The sequence below is a fragment of the Crinia signifera genome, chromosome 2 (assembly GCF_055691185.1).
Source record: "Crinia signifera chromosome 2, ASM5569118v1, whole genome shotgun sequence".
Lineage (NCBI taxonomy): Eukaryota > Metazoa > Chordata > Amphibia > Anura > Myobatrachidae > Crinia > Crinia signifera.
Window position 1 is genome coordinate 285,519,231 of NC_139218.1, and position 13,170 is coordinate 285,532,400.

The 13,170-nt window shown below is 42.6% G+C and overlaps 1 protein-coding gene across 1 annotated transcript in view; it reads left to right on the forward strand.

Annotated features, from left to right (window-relative positions):
- The window catches only part of UGGT2 (UDP-glucose glycoprotein glucosyltransferase 2), a 290,033-nt gene that overhangs the window by 129,525 nt on the left and 147,338 nt on the right, over positions 1 to 13,170 (forward strand). The gene's annotated exons all lie outside the window — the stretch shown is intronic.

Below are 13,170 nucleotides of genomic sequence, written 5' to 3' on the forward strand. Positions count from 1 at the left end.
TAAAATAATATCTTACGTGCTGCATTAAAGATCAGAATATTTAGCAAAAGATCTATAGGAATGCACATTCTTTTGTCAAAATGTGCTCTTGCTTGAAATCTTTTGTCCAGGACAGACAAAATATATTTTAAGGGAAATGTATGCACACATCTTAAGATCACAGATCTTTCTAGTGTGCGGGCACCTTAATCTTTTGTTCAGAACATGCTCAGACCTTCTCCCCCCAGCAGTACTGTATTGTATTGTAGTGTACTTACAGTAACAGTAGCCATTGTGACCAAGTGGGTAAGGCTACAGCATGCTATGTGCCGCTCATCACCTATATTGGATCCCACTCCGAAGCGATTCAGTTTTTACAATTGTACTTTTCTTTTTTTTCTGTTTTTACATTTGAATGTGTATATATTTATGATTTTCCTTCAACATTACTTATACAAGTTAGCACACATAATTTTGTTGTGAAAACATGCTTGGGCAGCCTTATACAGAGTGCTTTCTATTCGTGTTGATTAATGCAGTGGTTCTCAAACTCAGTCCTCAGGACCATACACAGTTCATATTTTCCAGGTCACTCAGTAGGGGCACAGGTGTACTCCATTACCCACTGCACATTTTAAAAGATCCACTTGGCTACATTGCACGCCAAACCACTATTTGATTGGAAAGTGGTGAATGAACTTACAAAGCTGCATCAAGTGTGAACTGCACCTGTCCGCACCGCACCGCGGACATTCATTGGCCAGTATTCAATGGCCGGGCAGCAAATCCTGTGTAAGATTTGCTGCACTTTCGCAGCAATTCTCCCTTCAGGGAGATTCTCCCAGCAGCCGCCCGTCCGCCCTATTCAAGGCCTCCACGGTGAATCGGGAGCATTGAATACTGGCCTTTGCATAGTGTATCTGCTAATTTTACCTATTCCTACACTTTCTTCATACGGTGTACATACAAGTAACTTTTTGTCTCATTTATATAGCCAAATATATACTGTATGTACACTCCCATAGCCTCTGTTGTGATAGGACATTTTTGCCATCCTTGGGCTCCCTTATAGATTCTTATGGAAGCTGATGCCCTTTTGTAAATATGCTACCTCATTTAGCCCCAAAAGCACAGTGTGGAAATCTACACAGACCCTCGATCTGTAGGGCTGGATTCAAATGTGTCTACTAGTCAGGTTGGATGGCAAGCATTGGTGCACAGCCATTTTCAGATCTCTCCAGAGATGTTCAATCGGATTCAAGTCTGCGCTCTGGCTGGGCCACTCATAGTCATTCAAAGAGTTGTCCTCAAACTACTCCTTTGATATACAGTAGTTACATAGTAGGTAAGGCTGAAAAAAGACTTGCGTCCATCTAGTTCAACCTGGTATAGATATCCATTGCTGATTTGGTAGGTTCTGATAGGTTGACAGATTATATTTCTTATTTGTACCCATGGATGTTTTTATCCAGTAAATGTTTGTCCAACTTTGCCTTTAATGAGCCAGCCGTTACCACCTCTCTGGGAAGAGAGTTCCAGAGTTTGACTGTTCTGACCGTAAAGAAATTCTTTCTACTAGCTGAATGAAATCTTTTTTCTTCTAATCTATACTCATGCCCTTGTGTCCTAGATTCCTTTCTAGTAGAAAAGAGGGTGTGTGACCGTTCCTTATATTGGCCCTTGATATACTTGTACATGTTGAGTATGTCCCCCCTTAAACGTCTCTTTTCCAATGTAAAAAGTCGTAAATTGCTTAGTCTCTCCCCGTAGCTTAAATTCTCCATTCCCCTAATAAGCTTTGTTGCTCGCCTTTGGATTTTTTCTAATTCTATGATGTCCTTTTTATAGTGTGGGGCCCAGAACTGCACTCCGTACTCGAGGTGAGGTCTCACCAATGCTTTATACCAGGGGTGGCCAATCGGTCAGAGGTAAAAAGCCGAAAAATATCGTCGGTCGGCGCGCGCGCCAAAAAGGGGCGTGATCTGGGGAGTGGTCAGGGGCATGGTCATATGACACAAGGGGAGTGGCCACATGACAAAACTGTATGCCCACAGTGCCAGATATGCCCCCCACAGTGCCAAACAGCATATGCCCCCCCCCCCACACAGTGCCAAACATCATATGCCCCCCACAGTGCCAAACATCATATGCCCCCACAGTGCCAAACATCATATGCCCCCACAGTTAGGAAGCTGGGCCCTCCAGCACAGGTGTTGCCCACAGTGCAACACCTATGCTGGAGGGCCCAGCTTCCTAACTAAAGGGCCCACCTAGAGGGCCAGGAGGGCCCAACAAACAAATGAGCCCCGGGCCAAGAGGGCCCGACTAATGCGCCCACAGGCTGGAAGGGCCTGAATGTGCCCACGGGCCTAGTGCCCGACACCCGGTGGTCTAGGGTGGATGGTGTTTGGAGAGGCCGCTGGGGGGAGCTTCGTCAGCTCTTTTGCTTCCCACCCCCGCTGGCCTCTCCAGGAGCCATCATCTTTCTTCTTGCAGAAGGCGCCGGAGATCTTCTGTCTTGATCCCGGCGTCTTCTGGCCTCTTCAGTGGTGCTGGAACTCTTCTCCCCGCCGCCGTCTTCTGCGCCGTCCTCTGGCGGCTTCTCGCGTCTTCAGGAGCGCTCCTGCGCTCCACAGGCGTGGAGACGACTTTTCGCCCTCCCGCTGATGTCAGACGCCGGGGGCGGGGCGGAAACGGCGCGGCGAGCGCTGATTGGCTCGCCGCGGCCGTTCCCTATTGGCCGCCGATGCGGCGTTTTGAATTGGCAGCCGAATTGGCGCCAAATTCAAAACCCCGCTTCGCTGATGGGATGGGAGCCGCACATTACAGCGTGGCGAGCCGCATGCGGCTCACGAGCCGCGGGTTGGCCACCGCTGCTTTATACATGGCATAATTACCCTTGAGTCCCTAGTTTCCTTTCCCCTCTTAATACATGCCAGAATTTTGTTGGCCTTTTTTGTAGCTACATTACAATGGGCACTACATCCCAGTTTGCTGTCTATTTGGACTCCTAGATCCTTTTCAAGTATGGAATTATTCAGTTCCTCTCCGCTAAGGTTGTAACTTGCACACTGGTTGTGTCTCCCAAGGTGCATAACCTTACATTTATCTACATTGAACCTAATCTTCCATTTTTTTGCCCACTCATCTAGAATTGCAAGATCATTTTGAAGCATGGTGACATCTTCTTATGATTTGATGACTTTGCTAAGTTTTGTATCATCCGCAAAGATGGATACGTTGCTGAGTAACCCAATCCCAATATCGTTAATAAAAATGTAAAACAGAATGGGCCCCAAAACTGAACCCTGGGGCACTCCACTTAGTACCGGTATTGTATCTGATACCGCACCATTCACAACCACTCTTTGTTCTCCATTACATAGCCAATTCCCTACCCATCTGCAGATATTTTCACTCAATCCTAGGTTCTCCATTTTATTAATCAATCTCTTGTGTGGGACTGTATCAAATGCTTTAGCGAAATCTAGGAAAATCCCATCTACAGAATTTCCATTATCGAGGTTTTTGCTAACCTCTTCATAGAATCCTAGTAGATTAGTTTGGCATGAACGATTTTTAACGAACCCATGTTGGTTAGTACTGAGAAGACGGTGATGGTCTAAATATTCCTGGATACCATCCCTTAAAAATCCTACAAATAGTTTACCCACAATTGATGTTAAACTAACGGGTCTATAATTAGCGAGATCTTCCTTTTTTCCTTTTTTGAATATTGGCACTACCTCTGCCATTCTCCAATCTTTTGGTACTATACCTGACTATAGTGACTTGCTAAAGATATAATGTAGGGGGGTAGCTAGTTCATCCCTTAATTCCATTAATACCCTCGGATGAATCCCATCTGGCCCTGGTGATTTATTTGTTTTGAGTTTGCTTAGCCTCAGTACTATTTCCTTTGGCGTGAAATCCACAATGAGATCTGGCTTATTTGTCCCGTTTGTGGTAAATGTTCGTTCCACAGTCTGCTCTCCCTTAGTAAATACTGATGAGAAGAACTAATTTAACAGTTTTGCTTTTCCCTTGTCCTCAGTAACACTTTTTCCACTAGTATCAGATAGTGGGCCTATGTTTTCCTTAATTAAACATTTACTATTTATGTATTTAAAAAACTTCTTTGGGTTGGTTTAGCTTTCAGTGGCTATGCGATATATAGTGGCTATATATTGGCTGTGTGCTTAGGGTCGTTGTCCTGCTGAAAGATGACCAGTCGCCCCAGTCTGAGATCAAGAGCGCTCTGGAGCATGATTTCATCCAGGATGTCTCTGTACATCGTTGCATTCATCTTTCCCTCTTCCCTGACTATTTTCCCAGTTCCTGCTGCTGAGAAATACATCCACAGCATGATGCTGCCACCACCATGCTTCACTGAAGGGGTGGTATTGGCCTGGTGATGAGTGGTGCCTGGTTTCCTTCAAACAATGACGCCTGGCATTCACGCCACAGAGTTCATCATTTACCTTATCAGACCAGAGAATTTTTTTTTCATGGTCCTTCAGTTGCACTCCAGAAGAGTTCCCATGTGCATTTTACTAAGAAGTGGCTTTCATCTGGCTGCTCTACCATACAGGCCTGGTTGTTGGATTGCTGCAAAGATGGTTGTCCTTCTGGAAGGTTCTTGGAAGATTCTTCTCTCTCCACAGAGGAATGATATAGCTCTGACTAACTTATCCATACTTTGCCATCCCAGTGGTTATAGAGGGAGAGTATAATAGTGTGCCAAGCACAGCAAGGCACCGTGCCCAAAGCATTACAAGCAATTGAGGGAATGCGTTATACTAATACAGTGACCTTTTGACTGTCGACCAAACAATCCACACCTGTGCAGGAGATAAGGAAAATTGTTTCGGTCAACTGCGGAAAGTAGTGATCCCAGTTTCTTATATGCTGATTGTTCAGAGGTAATTGTTTAAATATGTAATTCCAGTACTTGAAATGGGGTATTAAAAATAAGAGAACCAAATCAAACAATTGACACAAAAAATAATTTTGAAGTGTTAATTTTTTAGTAGCAAAAGTATGTAAATCTTTATGCTTTAGCAGATATTTTGAACGAGAAATTAGTCGGCTATTTTCAATCGGTGGGATGACAATCCTGTTTGTGTACAGAAAGATTTGAAAAGTACCACACAAGTGCGCAATTAAACAGAGTGCAGCCACATGTAAAGGAGTGTGACGAAGGAATTACCGAAACGCGTTGAGTATTACCGGTATCCCCGCCTAAGAAGGAAGCCTACAGCGTGGACATCGCGGTGGTGACGTTGGGACTCCATTTGCTTGTTCCGGACTTGTATGTGGGACCCCATTCCAGCCTGCTGATTCCATCTTGTGCCCAGCTGTTTGCCTTGTGGGATATCTTTTATGCTGTACAAACGTCTGCCCTTGTAAGTGTGGACTGTTATTAAAATCATTCTTTTACCAAAGATAATCTGCACTATTTTCTCCTATATGTTTTGCCCCTATGTCACATATGTTGTGTGAATAGGAGGTTATCGTTTCAGGTGTTGAACCCTGCTAATATACTACCATCCTTGATCATCAAGTGAATTACGGTGATCTTGTCCAATTTATTATTGTGGAAAGGGTTACACTGTGCGCCCGAGTATTTACACCTATTGTTGTCACTAATCCTGTTTGTGTGGCAACCTGTCTTTTTAAAAGAACAGGGATCTATCAAAGTCTGATGTTCACAAAACATGTTTGTGGAAGTGTATTATGCCACAAACAAAGGAGATTTGAGGACCTTGAAAGAGGAGTTTTTGGTGCTCATCAGGCTTCAAAAGGTTACAAATCCGTTCTAAAAACTTTGGACTTCACCAATCAAACAGTTAGACAGATTGAGTAAATTCCAGGCAATTATTATCCTCCCCAGGAGTGGTCGACCGACAAAGATCTCTCCAAGAGCAAGGTGTCTAATAGTTTGCAAGATCACAAAGGATCCAAAGGTGTAAGCAACTGGAGTACTTTCTCACATTAGCTTCACCATCAGGAGGACACTGAACAACAATGGTATGTATGGCAGGAGTGCAAGGAGAAAGTGGCTGCTCTTCAAAAAGACCACTGCATAAGGACAGCAGTGTGCTAATGATCACCTGGACAAGCCAGAATGATACTGGACATTGTTTTGTGGACGGATTAGACCAAAATTGAGATTTTTGGTTTAAGTGAGAAGGGTTATCTATGGTGAAATTAGAACACTGTATTCCAGTAAAAATAAAAAGCCTCATACCATCTCACAGTGGTAGTAGTGGTGCCATGGTTTGGGATTGTTTTGCTGCATCTGGCCCAGGAAAACTTGACATCATTGATGGGACAGTTCATTCTGAATTATACCAGAATATTTTATAAGAAAATGTCAGAACATATAGATCTCAAGAGAACATCGGTCATGCACCATGACAACGACCCAAAGCACATAAGTCATTCGAATGGTTAAAGAAGAATAAATTGATAGTTTTGGAATGGCCAAGTCAAAATCCTGTCCTTAAATAAAAATATTTTGAAATAACCTGAAATGAGCAGTTCATGGAAGGAGACCCACCAATAAAACAGAGTTATAGTTTTGTACAGAGGAATGGAATAAAATTCCTCCAAATCAATGTTCGGTATTTGTGTTTTCCCCAAAATTTTACGTATTCAAAATAGAGCAAGTATATCCTATATCTTACATGCTAGCAAGTGTAGTGATAGAATCCAATGTAGAATATGGAATGTCTCTCTGTAGGTTCAGCTAGGAAATGTATCTAAGTGACAATCATCATGGATTAGGTAGAGAACCGGGAGGATTCCTGACATCACATAGTAATTGACATATTAGAAATTAACAGTTTATTAGCTCTTGTCATTTCTGATTATTCGAGATGACTGCTAATCTTATGCTGTGTACACACGGTGAGATTTGACATTAGATTTTGACTATATAGACAATCGCATGCAGATGGTATGCAGATCACACAGATGCGCGCTCCCGTGACAGCACAAATCAAAACCCAGATAGACGGGCAGCAATGACTATATAGTGCAAATCTAATGCAGATGGCATGAATTGTATTTAAAAAGTACAGATATCAAAGATTGTATAGCACTCGAATCTTAAGTCAAATAGCAAGGGAATCTCACCGTGTGTACACACCCTAAAACCAACAAAGAAACACAACCGAAACTTGGAATTCTTGAAGTTGTAACAGAATGTAATTTTAAGTTCCTATCAAGGATCCCATATAGCACAAATAAGTTGTTTATAGACTGTAGGTACCTTAGTCTCTGCCAATACTGTCAGAACAAGGATATTTTGAGCAGGGAGGGTGGTGGCGGCGTGGGGGAGTTGGCTTTTGTACTTGCTTGTCCTGCATTGGAGCTGCAGCATATGGCTTGACAGCCTCCCTTTTCCAGCATCAATATGGTACCTGGCACCCACAACCACAAGGTGGCTTACCCTTAACTAACTTGAAGTCACACATAATGCCCCCTAGCATTTTCAGACTCATGCATGAGCAGACCGCGTTCTCATGGAGGGACAGGAAAAAACCATGAGGCTTAGTAAGGTTTTCAGTGCAGCGGGAGGCTAAATTATAAAAGGGGAGCTGTCTGCTGAATATGGCAGGAAATACCACCATTCATGTCACAGTGAAGGCTGTAACAATATCTCCCACAAGCACTTGATCCTCCGCTTTTCTGCTCCTTTGATTGTCGTAATTTCCACAATGTGTGTGTACCTGAAACATGAATTTATTTGAAGAAAAGTAGCTTTTATAGTTGTGATTATTCTGAATTAAGGCAGAGGCTGGTAGCACTAGTAGTGTGTTAGGAAGGAACATTTCTATTTCTAAGCCTTCACACGCTTATGGATCACTTCCTTTATTGCACCTGAAATTGTTTTTGGAAAGCTGTAGCGTAATATATTCAGAATAGATTGTCATTTCTCTCTGCTATCACACCCCATAACTTGTTACATTTAAATAGATGCCAATTTTTGTCTGCCAAGCCTTTTTCTTAAATAAGCTGTGGGGGGTCAGGATATCTGTACATCACATGTAGCACAAACAGATTTATTTTCGTAAGAACAAACAAAATTAGGCTTTCTAGCATAACCTTTCTGCCACTTGTGTCAACTCTTATGTAAGGTATACTAAATTCAGTGAAACATATTCTTTGTTGTGACCCCCAGTAGCAACAGACTGTCAGTCTAAATTATAAGTATTAGAGACCAGTGATTCTAAACCTCAGTGTTATTATTTAAACTTGACCACAGGGCTAAAACTTCATGGCATCATCGGTTCCAGACATTGTCAGGTTTGATTAACTGCAAGGGAAAGCTTTCTCCTTTGGTACTGTATATATTAAGCAAAACATGACTTGTGAAAAGCAGTTTTTTGAGACTTGCAGTTTACAGCTCTTCTCTCCATACTTTACAATCACTGAAACACAGGCAGGGTATAATCAGTAGGTTTTGGGATTCTTTGGTTCTCATCTTCTGCTTTCCCGGAACTCTCAAAATGTTAATTTTCCATTTGCTGTATGTACAGTACCTGGGAATAACATAATTTCTACGGGATTTAAAATTACTTAATCTGGGTGTTACTACCTAAATTACCTATTTTGACTGGTAAAACGTAAAAATACCTATTTCAATTACTTAAGTGAAAACTAGTGGAATGAGTAATTTTCATTTGTAAGTCATACACAGTATACATATGTGTCCTGTTACAGCAGGGCTGGGCAATTGCGGCCCTCCAGATGTTGAGGAACTACACATCCCAGGATGCTTTGCATTAGTTTTGCTATGTAGCCATGCTCAAACTGAAGCAAGGCATGCTGGGATGTGTAGTTCCTCAACATCTGGAGGGCCGCAATTGCCCAGCCCTGTGTTACAGCCTTGCTGCAAAGCAACCTTGAGACTGCCAGCTCATGAGATTTAAAAAATGCGAGCGTACGCAGACACCCATGATTATTTTTATTATATTTTGATTATAAGGAACAACAAATGTTTCTCCGCACCATACAAAGGGCATACAGTGGAGCAGTACAGAGAGGCAAAACTTAACATTACAATAAATAAATAACAAAAATAGGGTACAGTTTAAAAGAGCACCACAATTCAATACACACTACAGTTTAGAACATGATCAACGTACTACTGGGGGGATACGGTCATTGGGTCACCAACTAGGTAGACAAGCATTAGGTCGACATGCGGGTCGGTCGACATGAATTTAGGTCGACATGAATTTAGGTCGACATGGGTTAGGTCAACAGGGTCATTAGGTCGACATGGTTTTGTTTACAGTTTTTTTGAGCCCACATGTGTCGACAGACGGTTTTTCATGCCCTAGCATCCACTAGGGCGTGGTGGGAGAACAAAATAGTGCCTGAAGCATGGGGAGTGATGCGAGGGGACGCGGTGCTACGTTTTAGTGTTTATGTTGACTGCGAAAAGAATGTCGACCTTTTCACTGTCGACCCTACCCACGTTAACCTAATGACACTGTCGACCTTACCCATGTCGACCGAATGACCCCGTTGACCTTTTGTCATGTCGACCTTTTGGTGTCTACCTAAAAAAACTAATCTTCATTTAGATCCTATAAATCTGTATCTTAATATTGTCATGTACTTGTTTGTGCAAATACTTTTTGTGACCAAACTTCTAGTAGTAGATATTGTACAGTAATATCTATAACCTACAGATACAGTACTTCAGATAGGTACTGCCAGGTTTCTGAACAAGGCTATTATGCATAGGGTCAATCTTCTGTTGCAGAATAAATATATATATAATAAAATCTATCATTTATATCATATGTGGCACTATATAGTGGTGGAATATTGGAAGCTTCCAATGAAACATTTTACTGTTGTAGTCATTGTACTTTTGGGAGAGTGTCTTCATAACAAGTCATATGTGAAACCAGCTGTTCCAGCGATGTGATCAATGAGGATATGGTACATGGTAACATCACTCCAGTTCAGTGTGTACATCAACATGCACAGGAACATAGGCCTTTATTCTGGTTGACTCACAAGGCTGCGAATTTCGCAGCCTTGCGAGTCCCCCAGATTCCAGATATAAGTTAAGGGTAGTTGTTCAGAGTGGCCATAGACTTGCTTGAGGAGTCACTGTTTTTCATATCGGCATTGATGCTGCAAAGGCTCCAGTGTTTAGAAATGCCAGTGGCTGTTCAGTCAGCATATTTTCACACATCCTCTGAGCCACAAATCACATCTGTATCAGCATTAGTGTAAAAGTCAGACCTCTCACACTTGTACAAGTTGATTTTTCCATAACTTGGTTCCCCAATCCTAGATTTAATAACCTTCGTGAAATTGCCATAGTTATTATAGGGACAAGGTAGAAGTACTAGGAGGTCATGTCTATACAGTATATGGCTTTATCATTTAGCAGCAGAAATGATTTATATTGGCCTTTTTATTTTTTTATGGACAAATCAATTCTCCCCTTATTTATGATATTGAACATAGGCAGTCATAAATTGAGAAGGAAGTCCAGTAACAGCGCATTGTGTCCCTCCTGGAGAGGGTCATGTTGGGAGTGTAAAACAGCTATGAGATCACGATTGGACCAAGACTAACCAATAGACAACTGGCTGGGCCTGCACAGTGATCGTATGAAATAACTGTGGAAAAGAAGGTGTCCGAGATCGACACCGGGTAAAATATATCCTATTTGTGTATTATTGGTGATCAATACCCACAGTAGAGCGCTGCCCTCCTAAAATCCTTTTTGTATATACCTTTGTTTTGACCAGGTTGATAACTCCTGGTAAAGGAGGTTAGCTGCACTTTTCATTGCGCACTAGAAATCCAACCCGCCTACCTGTATATTTTGTTTCTATTTGTACTTTCTTTTATTTTACAGTATGATTCAAAGGGTTTCTTGTGAAGGTCATCTGGTAATATAAATGTAGTAAGTTTGGTATTGGCACATTTTATAGGGGAAAATGATGTCATATTATTTTTTGCTCTTGGTAGTTATGTATATAGTCACTAGTTAGCAAAAAACAACTCCTTTAAACTCCCCAGTCTCCCAGACATTAAATACTAACCTTGTTCTCCATGGTCACACCGTATAGTTCAAAAGTAGCACATAAGGATTTGGCTTCATAACTTTTATGGATTAAATGTAATATTCTAAACTCTACACATTTAACATACTTCCTTCATGTAGTCACTATACTGTCTGCACTCCACTGCCTGTACGTCTACCGGTGTTACCTGTACCCCAGTTTCACAGTTCCTTTTCTTGTCCTAGTTACTTCAGTAAGTACACAGAATATAAAGCATGTATTGTAAACAAGAGACAGTGAACAAATATTGCACACATGACAATCTACATGTGACTGAATCAGAAAATAATTGCATCATTAATTATGAAAGATTTTTATACAGATGTGTTCTAATACATCATTACAGTCGCTCAAAACAGTACCTCTAGGTCAGTGGTTCCCAACCTTTTCTCTCTCCCGTACCCCTTGATTAGGCTTTTCATTGATGAGTACCCTCTCAATTTGAAATATAGACAGTATTTACGAGTGGAGTGGAAGTGAGCGGTATGGGTATCCTTATGCAAGTCCTTATATTAAGTAGTAGCGGAGGAATAGTATGCGACCAGGAATTGTGCCCTTCCGTGTCTGGCTGCTGGTTGTGTATTGTCTCCGGGGTTCCCACTAGGGTGGCCAATCCCGGGATCGGGATCGGCGGGATCCCGGGATTTGGCCCCTAAAACGCCGGGATTTCAATCCCGGGATTGGAGTTTCCAATCCCGGGATTTCGGGATTAGACTGCGCATGCGCAGTCTAATGCCGGGCAGCATCTGAGCAAGTGCTCAGACGCTGTCCGGCTACTCCCGTCCCGGCATTGTGGCTCTGCGCAGCGTGACGAGGCCAGAGGTCACGCTGCGCAGGCCAAGCAGCTGCGCAGCCCCGTCCTGTCATCGCCCGCCTGCCTGCTCGGCCGCCCGCACACCTCCCGGCCCGGCTCCTGAAGTGAAGTGGCCGCCTCCCGCCCGTCTCCCGGCATCAGCAATGGACCGCCCACCCTCCCAGCTTCACCGACCACCCGCCCGGCTGCACTGCACCGCACATGTAAGTAAATATGCGGGGCGGCCGGGGCGGGTTTTTTAATTAGGGAAGCCAATCCCGGGAATCCCGGGATTGGGCATTTTTCAATCCCGAATTCCGGGATTGAAAAAATGCTCTGGGATTGGCTTCCCTAGTTCCCACTAACACCTGTAGGATTAATGCCGCTGCTTCCTCCACCTGTGTCAGCGCAAGGTAGATGATTGCTGATGTCTGAGGGCAGCATGGGAAGCTACCAGTGGATTGCTGGTCAGGCAAAAGCAGAAGGAGATGCTATTGACGCTGAAGACAGAACCGTAAGTGACACAACATGATACTTCTCCATGGCAATGGGTCTTCTTCTGCCATCGAAAGACTTTTTCATTTTCCGCCATTACCAATATTATTTTCAAGTACCCCCAACTGGTCTGCAGAGTACCCCCACTAGTACCCCAGGTTGGGAACCACTGCTCTAGGTGCACCAGGTCCATTGAAACTCTGATATTGTAGGGCATCTGTTTTGGCGAAAATGCATATTAGTTGCAATGGGATGCACCTGGGAAACTATGCTGGTTAATTTAATTTAAGATTATCTATGTGTGACTGGGTCTGTATAAGAAAATGACGGCTGCTGCATTGTAACAATTCATATAGAAATTCAGTGTCGCAGATAAGTGCCACATGTCAAATAAATGAACAAATTCTATTGGTGAGTCCTAGTCACATTATGTTGCGATTATGATGCATTTAGAAGACAATAGTCACCTAACTTTAGCATCATTGCACAAGACCTGTTGGCTCTATGGTATATTGAGGTTAGATGTATTAGGACACATTTAGGTGGTTTGAAGGTGCTACATAATATATTTAAAAAAAAATAATGGTAGAAATTTTCTTCTGTACAAATCAAATGCTAGGAACATTATTTTACAGAATATATTTTATAAAAGGTGCTTAGTTTGGGGGATATAGTTGTTCAGTGGTACACTTGTGTCCAAATGTAATAGTTTGTTGCTGTGCAGGATGCCAGCCGAACTCAGGTTTTTATTAAAGGGACCATCATTTACAAGGCTTGGTGTTGCCTTGTTAATGATTG